The sequence below is a fragment of the Centroberyx gerrardi genome, chromosome 13 (assembly GCF_048128805.1).
Source record: "Centroberyx gerrardi isolate f3 chromosome 13, fCenGer3.hap1.cur.20231027, whole genome shotgun sequence".
NCBI classification, from domain to species: Eukaryota; Metazoa; Chordata; class Actinopteri; order Beryciformes; family Berycidae; genus Centroberyx; species Centroberyx gerrardi.
The window spans coordinates 971063-985253 of NC_136009.1; the positions used below are offsets into that span (position 1 = coordinate 971063).

At 41.2% G+C, this 14191-nt stretch overlaps 1 pseudogene; it reads left to right on the forward strand.

Annotated features, from left to right (window-relative positions):
* The first annotated feature begins 8410 nt into the window (after positions 1 to 8410).
* LOC139923329 (uncharacterized) lies at positions 8411 to 10475 on the forward strand (annotated as a pseudogene).
* The last annotated feature ends 3716 nt before the right edge of the window (positions 10476 to 14191 follow it).

Below are 14191 nucleotides of genomic sequence, written 5' to 3' on the forward strand. Positions count from 1 at the left end.
CATTTTGACATGAAGGATCTAATCCCCATAACAAAGAACCGTCATGAGCTATGTGTTTCGCATACAGCTTCATCAGGCTCATGCAAGGCATATGTTATAAGGTGTGTAAATAGAAAACATCATCTCACTGCCTAATTTGCATACATAATTCAATAAACTATATTACTATATTATGACAAAACCCCACAACATGTACTCAACCTTATCAGGCAGCAAATTGTGTACAAAATATAAATGCGTTACGGTTCACTAGTTATTGTGTAATTATGTAGTTAACTAATCATTGATTAACCACTAATTGATACATTTGTTAGCTACTCACTACTTCGTAGTCACTATTAAGTAATATGCTGATAAATGATTAAGAATTGTTAACTGACTTTTTACCATGTCACAGTTTATGTATTCATTACCTCTCTGTTAGCCACTGGTAATTATGATGTGAATTAATTATGCCGTATATATGCTCATTTAAAGAAGTAATGGGAACATACCAGTAGTTATACATTAGTTCTGCTAATTCAACTAATCATGTGTGGCTATATTTGCACCGCCCTGGTGCAGCCCCTCAGGGAAGTCCTGTGGCCTACCCGCTCATCTTCAAACATCCTCGATCATGTACAGTCTTCCTTATCATGCTCAAGAGTTGTCTGTAATTAATCCTTACTTATTGTTACTTGACCATTACATACTACTCTGTGCAGTGGTGTGCACAGACTCTCTAAGGGGCAGGGGCAAAAAATGAAAAAGGGGCACCTCTTCCGCCCTCACCAACCTGAAGCCACCTGGGTTTGGGGGGCATAAGTGCATGCTGATATGGCCCCCCAACTGGGTTGGAGTGAATATTACTGTAATTTAGGCTGAATTAGGTCACACACAAACACTCTCTCTCTCTCTCTCTCTCGCTCTCTCTCTCTCACACACACACACACACATTCATACACACACCTTACGCAAGAGTGTGTCTTTCAGTGGCATGGACACTTTCTGAGAGGGCACTTTTGCATTTTTTCTAAGTGTTGTTAGGGCCAGCCTCATATATGACTTTATATAGTCTAATAAATACGTTTAAGTTCAAGTTTGTTTATTTATATAGCCCTTTATCACAAGTATGTCTCAGAGGACTTTACAGAGAATGTGTCTAGCTAGATCTAACTAAACACAATCAATGGTGAACAATATTATATAGGACAAGCATAGCGAAAAACACAAGGTAGGCAAGAGCAGATTTTAGCAAGACAAACAATCTACCTATTCTACATCTTTTCTCACCACCCTTAAAGCAACTGGAAAAAACATTGCAATTTCAGGACCCCTACTGACTTACAAAAGGGGCATAGAAAAGTTCCGTCGTCTGTTCTCCTTAAATTCATGGCTAAAATGTGACAAAATTAAGGTCACTTTCATTGACAACTTTGATCTTTTCTGGGGCCGCCCTGCATTCTTTAAGCACGATGGACTGCACCCCAACCACAGGGGCTCTCAGATGCTCGCCCACAATATAGTGCAATGTATTTCACCATGACTACCTACCCCACCCCTGTTGATTTTATAAAACCCATCATCTCAATTCGACACAACACTGCCAACAGAGCTATAAAGGGGCCAAACATAAATAACTTGGTTATAGTTCCCATAAACAGGAACTCATTTTTGGCTGCAAAACGGACAGAAATCAACATGGCTCTTTTTAATATAAGGGCTTTAACAAACAAATCTTTTTGTATCAATGACCTCATCAATGATCACATCAGTCTTTTTCTCACTGAGACTTGGCTGGGCACAGATGCACCTGCCACACTAACTGAGGCCTGTCCACCCAGCTACACCTTTTCCTATTCGTCCAGAGAGGGAAAGAAGGGTGGAGGAACAGCTGCAATCTACAGAGAGACACTGAAGGGCAGGGATGTGGACCTAGGCACATTTAATGCCTTTGAATATAATGCTACTTTTTTAAATTCTCAGCCTCGTTTCCTTGCAGTGACAGTATATAGATCTCCTAAATTATCTGTCCCCTCTTTTTTAACGGAATTCTCAGACCTACTATCTGTCATTCACACGAGCTATGATACCTGCATTTTAATTGGTGATTTTAACATACATGTTGATAATCTGGCAGATACCAGAGCCAAAGAGTTTTTAGAATTGTTGGAATGTATGGCTTTTAAACAGCATGTTAACATACCGACTCACAAACACGGACACACCTTGGATTTAATTATATCATATGGTCTTAATATCAATATATCTTCTGTCACTGATCTGGCTCTGTCTGACCACCACTGTGTGTTTTTTAACAGTTTTGATCATTCTCTGCCAAGTACCACAGAACGTATTGTCAAAAAACGCTACATTACCCCTGAAGTAGCCACAACTCACATATTGCAACCTACAAAAATAACATCTTACCGTCATCCTGTGAAGACTTAGTTAATCAGTCCCTCCACGATTTCGCTGAGTTTTTTTGTGATTATTGCGGCCAAAAATGCTTGATTTTGCTGCGGCTTTTCTCAAAAATTGCGATACAATTTGTGAGGTTTTATGTGCTCTTTTTGCGGTAAAATTGCGGGAATTGGGAAAAATTGCAAGCAAAGGAAAAAAAATGTTTCTCTCTCTCTCTCTCACTCACTCACACACACACGCGCACACACACACACACACACAGCCTCCCCCTATTCTCTCCCACTCTCCGTTTAAGCTATTAACTCTTCCAAGAGCTTGAATTTTGCACTCACCTCGATTCTTGCTGCTTTTGTTTTGTTTTGCACGGTGTATGGCAGTAATTTTTGTTGGCAGGTGAGCTTTGTTCATCTTCCACCTGAATGCGCGCTGCGATGACGTAAGTTACCACGACACGAAATGCGACAATTGGTCCAAATCACAAGGGGTCTGTTGATTTGGCCATTTCATGCGGAAAACTTTTTTGCAACAATTTTGCAAAACTGCAAGTTCTCGCAAATATTGCGGAGATTTCTTGAATTTGCGTTAATTACAGAGAGGTAACTTGCGATCGCAAAATTGCAAGTTCCTGGAGGGACTGGTTAATGATTTTAACCATAAAATGAAAAGTGCTTGACGCAGTCGCTCAAATTAAAACCAGGAAAATAACTACAAAAAAGGTTGCCCCATGGAAAAATAATCAAACCATGGAACTAAAAAGACACTGCAGAATTGCTGAGCGCAGATGGCGAAAAACAAATTTAGTAATCCATCTCAATATACTCACCGAAAAACTTAAAAATTACAACAAGGCAATTCGAAGATCACGGCAAGCATATTTCTCAAACCTGATAAACACCAACATTCACAATCCCAGACTGCTTTTTAGTACAATAGATTCTCTGGTAAATCCCACAACCAACTACAGTATCGAGCTTCCAGGTTCTAAATGTGAAGAGTTTGCTGGCTACTTCAGGGAGAAAATAATCAACATTAGATCTGGTATCTGCCAGCAGAACAAGCACACTGCACTTTACCTATATCCTGTGTACAGAGTGATGTCAAGTTGAAACGTTTTGACCTGGTTGATGCTGAAACTCTCAGGAAAATAGTAACAGAACTGAAGCCCTCCACGTGTTCCCTTGACCCAATTCCAACCTCCCTTTTTAAAACTATTCTTAATTCTATATCTGAAGACATCCTTGCCATAGTAAATCACTCCCTAGAGCTTGGTGTCTTCCCCACTGATTTTAAAACTGCTTTAGTAAAACCTCTTTTAAAGAAAGGGAACCTGGATATTTTACCCCCCAGCAATTTTAGACCGATTTCAAATCAAATCTCCCATTTTTAAGCAAAATTTTAGAGAAACTAGTTTTTAATCAGCTAAGTACCTTTTTAAACTCAAACACTAAATTAGAAATGTTTCAATCAGGTTTTAGGACACATCACAGCACAGAGACAGCCCTGCTAAAAGTAGTGAACGATATCAGAACAAATCTTGACAGCAACAAGCAGTAGCGTAACGAGTCAGCGCCGGTCCCCAATGCAAGATGGTCAAAGCGGGCCCTGCCCATCAAAATGCATCATAATGTTCCGGTTGCTATTCAGTCTGCGGCCTGCCTTCCTCCTGCCTTTCCTCCTCCCCTCTCCCTTCAGTACAGATTGTTCCGTTACGACCTCACCAGAATTTATTGTGATCAGGTTCTCGTATAAGATTTGTTATATATAAGATTACGTTATGTTACGGTAACATAACGTAATGTCAGTAGCGAATGAAAGAAGTGAAAGCACGCAGCTTTAAAACGACCAGCAACAGCGAAATGCACTGCACAGTTGACGCCTAAATGAAATGATTACTAGGAAAACAGACCGCCGTGCTATACTTGACAAAATCTGGTGTCGGAGCACCATAACAGATGAAAACATAATCGGTGACAGCGCACCTTGACACAGATGAAAACATAATCGGTGACACTTACTTGCTGTCTTAACTCTTCTAACTTCTAACTCTTCTAACGCAGTAGTACGCATGTGTCCATAATAACCATAACCCAGAATTCCGTGGGGCGGGGGCATATTTTGCACATTTTTGAACATCAAATCGCCCATTAATTTAACTTATTTCAACTTAATTTGGAAATGTAACATAGAGGAGTCAATAAACTATATGTAAAACTGTTTTATGTGATTATGTTTTACTATAATCAATTTATTTTGTGTAGTTGTGTATTTCCTAATTTAATTTTTATTGTTATTTTTATTGCTTGTATTATCTTTTATTATTTATCTTTTATTATCTTAACTACCCATCTTTTATTGTTGTCTTATTCAATTAACTTTTTTTGGGGGGGGGGGGTTTGGTGCGCATTAGTCTCTAAATCAATTTTTAACATCCAACGTTTTGTCAGTCGCTTGTAAAGCACCTTGAATTGCATTTGATTTGTTTGAAAGGTGCTATATAAATAAAGTTTGATTGATTGATTGATACATAGCCTAACCTACCCGGCACCCCCAGCCTTAGACCCTAATGCACACAAGGCTGAGGCAAATAGGGATTCCCCCTGCACCGGAATCTGAGAAGGGGGGAGAGACAGGTGCACACAAAGACAACGAAAACACAGAGAGAGAAACATCCAAGTGGGAGCAGCATCAGGGATGGGACTAAGGCCAGCACCGACGACCATCAGAGCCGGGGCAGTACCCGTCTGCTGACAGGTAGAAGACTGCACGGGAATCTGAGAAAGGGAGGAGAAAACCAGCCGCACACACACACACACACACACACAGAGCTGTGCAGAAGCAGCACAAAACCCAGACATATTTGGCCACAGACACACTCGTACAGACATGAGATAGAAAGTGATTAGACACAGTGTAACCAGGAGGCAGCCCTATGCTATGTTCCCAATGGCAAATTCCTATATAAATACTGTCTAGGCTAGGGTAAGAGAAAAGACTGTGTCGAACCCAAGCCAACGGTGCTATGGTAGGTTGTATGATTGCAAGAATAAATAGGTTTTGACTCTAGATTTGAAGATTTCGACAGAATTAGCTTCCCTGACTGTAAGAGGTAGCTGGTTCCAGAGATAGGGAGCTCGGTAGGAGAACGCTCTACTGCCTGCTGATTTTTTCTCGATTCTAGGGACAGTAAGGTAACCAGCGTCCTGCGATCAGAGGGCACAAGCGGGAATATACGGGATGATGAGGTCGGATAGATATGATGGTGCAAGCCCATGTAACGATTTATAAGCTAACAGAAGCACCTTAAATTCAGATCTGGCTTGAATTGGGAGCCAATGAAGGGAGGTTAGGATTGGAGTAATGTGGTCAAATTTTCTAGTTCTGGTTAGTATTCTGGCGGCAGCATTTTGCACGAGTTGAGAGAGTTTCTCTGCACTCCATTTGATGAACAAACCAAAGCCTCCCTCCTCTCCAGGTTAACCCTAACACATCACATAAACACCAGTGAATAGGTTAAAATAACTGGGATGATTCATCACATCAAAACTTGGATACCAACTCTTACTCTATGATTAAAGATGAATCTATTTTCCTTGACTGCTGTGTTAATTTTAAGTCTATTTCTAGGCTATAGTCAACTTCTCCAATCTAAACCACTGTCTATTTTTTTATATGCAAATTTAAAAAAAATGTATATCAACTTTTCAAGTAAAAAATCCTTCATTAAAGTCTGACCTAACACCAAAATTAATTGAATAGAATGACATAGGCCATACTGCCGTACAAAGGCAAACCACAGTAACTACACATTTGGTCAAAATTGAGTTAGGATCGTATTTGGGCTCTGTACCATCTTATTTATCTTGTGACAAAGTGTCTGGGCTGAACTAATCACCATTTTAGAGAAAAAGGACTGTCAAATTTGCAGTAACTACAAAATCCATGAGAAAACAAAGGCAGACCGCAGTATGTGAAGTTACTGCACTCTTGGCTTGGTTTCACCGCGCTCCAGCTGCAGTTACTATGACTTCAAGCTTCGCAGTAATGGCGCTATCCAGAGGAAAACTCATGGTGGAACTTGCATTAAAAAACAAATACCCAGATAATGGTAAGAAAACTGGCAAGCTCACATTACATACATAAAATAAGGGCTACCGTAAAACTTTAAATAGCCCGGGCTTTTATTTGCTTCAAACACTTAACTCAACCGGCCTATATTTGGGACAGGCGTCTATACGGGACAGGCCTTTAATTCCTAAAACTCTTGCTCAGCAAAGATGGGAAATGCTATGAAATTGTTTATTTACTGGTAAATCCAGTATGAATATTACTTGTATAAAAATTAGGCTATCGAATAACATATCAATTACGAATCATTCATTTGATCTTGCTCCGAGAGACAGCGCATCTAGGCCAACCTCATGCACTGAGAGAGAGAGAGAGAGAGAGAGAGAGAGAGAGAGAGAGAGAGCCGTATCAAAATACCGGTAGCCTACCTTAGAAAGCCCTTTTACCGTCTTCCTCGGACAGATGAAGTTCAACTTTCGCCATTCTCTCACTCTCTTGGGATCAACGGAGAAATGTCTTGCTGCTGCATCTCCTGAGTTTTGTTCAGCAAATTTGACAACTGACAGCTTGAATTTCAGGTCGTACTTTTTTCTCTGTGCCGCCATGGCAATCAGCAAATGTGACTGATGTTTGAATGCAAGTAAAAAAAAATATACTGGTAACCGGCTTCTAATTGAGACCGGCCTTTATTTGTCAAAACGTGTAGCCACACCCGGCCAGTAAAAGGAACCGGTGTCTAATTGGGACTCGGCTTTTAATTGAAGTTTTACAGTAAGTTAACAGCACTGCCCTCTGCTGTTAGCGTAGAAATAGCCACCGGCTCACGTCATCTAATAGACTGAAAGAATGATCTGATTCCTACCTGCTCCCATGGAGACTTGCTTGTAAATCCTCTCTGATACCTCAATGATAAAGATTAAGATTGTGGATGACCCCTCCCACCCTGGACACAAACTTTTTGAAAAACTCCCCTCTGGCAGGAGGCTGCGGTCCATCAGGACCAAAACCTCACGCCACAAGAACAGTTTCTTCCCGTCTGCAGCTGGCCTCATCAACAAGGCCCGGGATCCCCACTGGCACGGACCCTTACCCCCTCCCCCCATAGGCACTAACGTACAGTCTCCACATCTGACTCAATGCGTTACATTTATGCATTCTGTACAGTGAACATTCCTCTGGTCAATATTTTGCACATCCCTGCACTAACTGTACAGCTTTTCCATTTCACTTTAATAGCAGATATATTGCACATTTTTTATTATATTTTTTCATATTCTGTATTGTAAATATCTCTTTTTGTTTTTTTATATTTATGTTCTTGACTTTTTGACTTGCAGTACTTGTGTTTTTTTTACTTCTACTTTCTTATTTTTCTCCATGTTTATTGTATGCACCTACATACCAAGGCAAATTCTTTGTATTGTGAACTTTACTTGGCAATAAACCTGATTCTGATTCTGATGCTGAGAGGAGCAGAAACTACACACATGCTGACTGACTGACTGGAAATGTCATGTAACCTATCAAAATATCACTGGCTCACCATCAGTCTAAATGATGTGAGATGACTGATGAATCCAACCTGCAACTTGAAAACACTGATATTCTCTTCTTTTAGCCCAGCCTACGCAGTAAATGTAGTCAATTTATTTTTATTCAATAATTATATTTATATTCTGATTGAAAACCTGATTGATTCATTGATTCATTTCACAGATAGATGGCATTTCTGAATGTATGTGACCATTATGTTATATTTTCTTTTATATTCTGAATAAAATGGAAATATATTATATTATTAATATTTTATATTACCCAGCATCTGCCCCACATTCCTCCTATTCACCTTATTTTCGAACTGAAGTATGGGCGGGCTCTGTTTCCGTTTTGTTGTGGGGAACTTCCGGTCGTTCGCCCGAGGCACTTCTGGATGGCAATCGTAATGGATTCGCGAAAGACTGGGGTTGTGTGTTTGGTTAGGGGATGCCACAATAACTGGCAGAAGCGAAAGTTATTTATGGAGCAAGAGTGTTTTGACCACCGACTAGCAAGAAACAAGTGCGGTTGTGAGGCGGCTTATGATTTGCACCCACCTCCTAAGGACGAGGAGTCTCTTCGACTGTGGCTCAAAGCGTTAAACTTGAAGAAACCACCAAAACGACCGTATGTGTGTTCCTATCACTTCGTGGACAAGAGGCCGACTGAAGAGCATCCTTTACCCGAGAAGTGGCTGGGCTATGATGCTCCAGTACAGAAGAGACGGCGACTTCTCATCAGGACATCAACACGTAAGTTGCTTCTAGCTAACGTTAGCCATCGTCACCGATACAGTGTCCTATCAGGCAGAAATTAGCTAGGTGCTGTAGCTTGCTAACGTTAGCTAACTCAGCTAGTTAGGTAGCTGTTAGGAGTAGTGAGCAAATCCTAAAACGTTATGTTAAACGAGAGAGAATGGAGTTTACCATCTGTAGTTAAACAAAGCTAACGGGAGCGTATCTATGTTCCCAGGGTCCTATGTTCCCAGGGTCCTAAGTTCCACCCAGCCATCACAACTCCATGCCTGGCTCCGTAAGCTTGCTCTAACCCTAACCTCAGTGACCCCATGCCTCAACCCAACCACCTCCTCTGCCTGGGAACCACTCAACCACAAACCTGCCCTTATCTCAACCAGAGGGACTTCATGCCTAGGACCCTGGGAACATAGGAATGACCCCAAGCTAACTAGCTAGCTAACTGTCTCTAGTATTTACTTTTACATTAGCTGTCCAACATCTTCTGGCTGAGATATTTGGTTCCTCCCATGCCATGATTATCCCCATCACTGCTGTTCTGACAAGCCACTGGTGATGCTCATGAAATGTCTAATTGATAAAAGGATATTTAAATTGTGTCTTTTCTTTCTGTGCACCTAAACATGACCAGTATTATTTTGTTAAACTTATTGTGGTCTCTTTTGTTTGACAGATGAAGACAATGGTGCCGATGCAGAAGCGGATCTGAGTGCAACTCTGCCACCAACACATAAAGATGCTGATACACAGTGGGAGGTTCCAGCACTCACTGATCACAGCTACTCGTCACAGCTACCAGTTAACCAGCCAACCTGCCACAAACAAACACAACGTGGCAGTGCAGAGCCAGTAGCCCACACCATCCTGAAGAATAACAGCAGCTCAGTGTTGTACACTGGCCTTCCTCTGAGTGTGTTCTTCGATCACGTAGCATATTTACAGCAGTTCTACACGGCCAATTTTAAAATTCATGTTGCAGATCAAATATTGATCACACTGATGAAGCTGAAGCTGAATCTGTTGCAGTGTGACCTAGCTGAGCGCTTTGCTGTATCGCAGGGAGTAGTGAGTAGAATCCTTTCCTACTGGATTGACACTATGGAAGAACACGAGGATCTACATTCCCTGGCTGCCGAGGGAGACAATCCGGAACACAATGCACAGTGCTTTAAAGAGAAGTTCCCCAACACCACCTGTGTCATCAACTGCTCTGAAACTACTCTGCAGAAAGCGCAAAATCTTGATTCCAGAGGGGAATCATACAGCCACTACTACTCCAGCAATACTCTGAAGTACTTGGTTGCCATTGCTCCATGTGGACTTGTTATGTTTATCTCTCCTGCATATGGAGGCAGATGCAGCGACAAGTTCATCACCCAAGACTCTGGCTTCCTGGATTACCTTAGGCCTGGAGATGAAGTTATGGCAGACAGGGGCTTCACCATCCGAGATCTGCTGTATGAGAGAAAGGTAAACCTGGCAATACCACCTTTCACTCGGAAAGGAGGCCAGCTGTCTGACGAGGATGTCACAAGCACTAGAAGGATAGCTAATGTGCGTATACATGTTGAGAGAGTTATCAGACGACTGAAGGTGTTCAAAATCATCTCCCAGACTGTTCCCATCAACCTGGCCGACAAAATGGACAAAATCCTTAGAATCTGTGCAGCACTTAATAACATGCAGGGTGAGATCATCCATGAGGATGCTGAGTGAGTGGTGAGAATGTTCATACATGTGAAATGTACACTATATACACCATTACTAAATGCACCTGATATATATAGAGATATTGTTTCCTATCAAATCAATCATTTTAATGTTCATACACTGTATTTTCATCCACCTGACATTGTCTGTTGTTTCCTCTGAATAATTTAAGTGTTCCTACAATTGAAATCCAACTTTAGACACTATAATAAACACCTTTGAAACCATCAGGCATGCCTCAGTCCTTCCTTGCAATGTAAATTTTAAGTATCAAAGAAAATGTCAACAAAGTGGAATGTCAGAGTTTTTATTACATACATACATACATTACATACATACAAACAATAGGCCTAATTTTACAAGGGCAAGATGACTTACTCTATACTTTGATCAGTGTTTCTCAATCCTGCCAAAACCAAATACAGCTGATTCAGTGAGCCACACACCTGAAGCCCAATTAATACAAAGGTACAATACAAATATTCCTAAATCAGACATTAGGGAAACATCTATGAAGAACTATGCTTGTATAATACGGTAGAGCTGACGAGAACTTTACAAGGCACAAAATGTAAGAACTATTTAAAAAACACACAAGTATCCGGCCCTGAGCCTAGATACCACATAGGTGGACATATTTGGAGCACAGAGTTAGTCTGCCTGACTGGAACTCGTCTACTATCCTTGGCAGCAACCTTCAGTTTAGGGATAACATCAGCACAGAATTTCACATCAAAAGGTACATCAATAAGAACCCGCTCAGATGGAGACCAGACAAGCAGTTTGCAACTCTCCAGTCCTGTGCAGAACATGCCCATTTGCACCTGCATGTAGTACCCACGGGCTCCATTAGGTTGCAGCTGAGGAACCCCATCCACCAGCTTCACGTCTGTGAGTTTACCAGAGAACAGTTCAGTCAGAGACTCACCCTTCAGAACAGGACATTTGATTTCTAACAGTTGATGAGAGTTTACCAACACTCCATCTGGGCTTGCAGAAAGCCATGGCTCCTTGACACTCACTACTGTGCCTCTACTCTCCAGAATAAACCCACAGCTCTCCATCCATGTGTAGGCCACCTGCTCGTTGTCGTTGCCGTACTTGGTTGCTGAGTTCCCATGGAACCTGGGGAAGAGATGCTCCCACACAAAGTTGTCAGGATTTGTTGAGGTGCGCACAGGAACCGTCTTTGCTGAGATTGCAGTGATCCGAAGTTTACGTGCGTCATACCCTACATGTGAGGCACCCTGTGCTTTAGTGACCTCCTCCAAGCTGGCATATTTACACTCATCTAGCTTAACATAAACATCATAAAATGACGAGCATTTCTGACACTGCATGTTGATGCTGTGTTCACCATGAGGCTGCTGGAGCTGTGTGGCTGCTGCAGGAACTGGATTGGTAGGTTTGGCATTGACACACTTGTGCAGAAGGCTCCCTACTGGAACATTGGCCCCGTCCAAACTCTTCTTCAGTGCGTCATGGGAGTGGTACACAGGGGTTGGTGGTAGAGATGGAGAAGTGGCTGGGGTGCTGTCAGAGAACTCATCACTTGGCTTGTGAACTTTGAAGCTAATCTCACTTAACCTTTTTGGGGCTAAATTTCGCTGCGTCCCTGAGTTCCACTGGCATTGCTCATCAGTACAAGACACCCCTGTCAATCCTTGAGACACAGCACTCTTCACCTTCAACAAGAAACTACAGTAAGAATAGTCAATGCAAATAGTCAAGTACAGAATACTTGTTTACATGCATGGTATCACACAGATCCCTTTTTCCTTATTGGTAATTTCCTATTTGATTGTAAAACTCACCTTGATTTTGTATTTATTGCCATTCGAGATTTGACTGATACAGTACTTACACATTGAGCCACTGAAACCATGGGCCATCTGTTGTAATGTTGGTGGAATTACCATTGGTAGATTTACCGTTCGCGTTTGACAGATGATTAACAGTATGTTCCCACGACATCTTGAGCTAGCAACATAGCCGTCCAGAAGTGCCTCGGGCGAACAACCGGAAGTTCCCCACAAAAAAACGGAAACAGAGCCCGCCCATAATTCAGTTCGAAAATAAGGTGAATATCTTCTTAATGAACTAGCTGTTTCATATTGGCGAAACAATACCTGGATTATTTCAGATGTACACTTAAAAATATTATATTATATATAAATTAATAAGCTAAACTATTGAATACGGCTGAAATAGGTTTCAAACAATCCCCATGAAACAGATAAAACAAAACAAAAAATAGTACAAATACATAGATATTGGTAGTTACTGCACTTTGCCTTTGCATAATCCATACAGTTGCATCAGGTGGTACAAAGGTAAAGTGCAGTAACTGCATTCTAGGAGTCATGGGTCAAATTTTTGGTCAGTTTTTATATATACAAAAAATTACTTTATAATAATACAATACTTGAGCACATTATCACTTGTCTACATATAACCTATTTTCCTGGACTTTGGATAAACTTTAAAGTCATTTTTCTCAGTTTCACTGTTTGCGTAGTTACTGCTAAATGAAAAAAAATTATTAAGATACTTTTATAATGGCACGACATCATCAACCTACACTTACTGTGAACACACATATAAACAGACAACACATGTACACACACACACACACACACACATCCATGCAAACACACTAAAGGTTTGCGCCACCACAAATCACATTGCGGGTGCTAAAACTTTGTTTTCTGATCTACTAAGCCAGCGCACAGGGCATTTGCGCCTGAAATCATGGGTTGATCTGTGTGTGCCGTTTTTTGCGGTTTGGTCTAATTGCATATGCATTTGTGGGTGTTCCAAGGCCGAGGCGCAAAATAAAGGGAGGGATTTATGGAAATTGGCAGTGGATGTGATTTATCAAGAGGCGATGGCCGTTAATCACGGAAATTAAGATAGTAATAATTTCAGTCTGTAATAGTCTATCACTGATTTCAATTCAACTTCTCTCAATTCGGTTTCTCTCTCTCGTGAACGATGACACACCTGTTACTATGCAGATTTGAAGGGACGCTTCTTGTAGCGTGACTCGCTGCCTTTGGAAACTCCAGAAACCTGTGTACAAACTTTTAAACTAGCCGTTGTCGATGTAAAATGAAGACAGATTCAGCAACTGCATGGCTGATTTCTCAAATGTTTTCAGAAACACATTTCAGTGAACCATTTTCGTAATATGAGAGAAAGTTTCCAAAGGAGCCGCCATGTTTTTCCAGTTTGAAATCCGGGGCAGAAACACACCATGACAAACAACGCGATATCACGTATACTTCCACCATAACTGTGTCTTGACGCCACTTCTCGCGGGACTTTCAACAATGGGTAGTCAGTCAGTCAGTCAGTTAGCTACTTTCACTCTTCTAGGCCGGTCCCAGAGGCCCGGCAAAAACATGTTTCCTTGTGACCTTAGGGCAAAAATGAAGTGTCCCATTAGAATGTCCCTTTGGATGAAAAAAGTGAGGGTCTCATGTTTTACTAGGGTGACCCCACAGTAGAAAAAAAACAATTAATTTTCACTTTTCAGTCATTTTTGCCCTAATGTCACACCAGATGGGTATTTGAGCAGCTCCAGTGCACAAAGAGAGTAGTAAGATAACAGTAACTAGCCGTCTCTTAGTCAAAGTTATAGTTATGTTATGTTTTTTGGAGAAGTGCACTTCCCTCCTGATATCACATATACATATCAGTATATAGAAGTCTATAAAAGC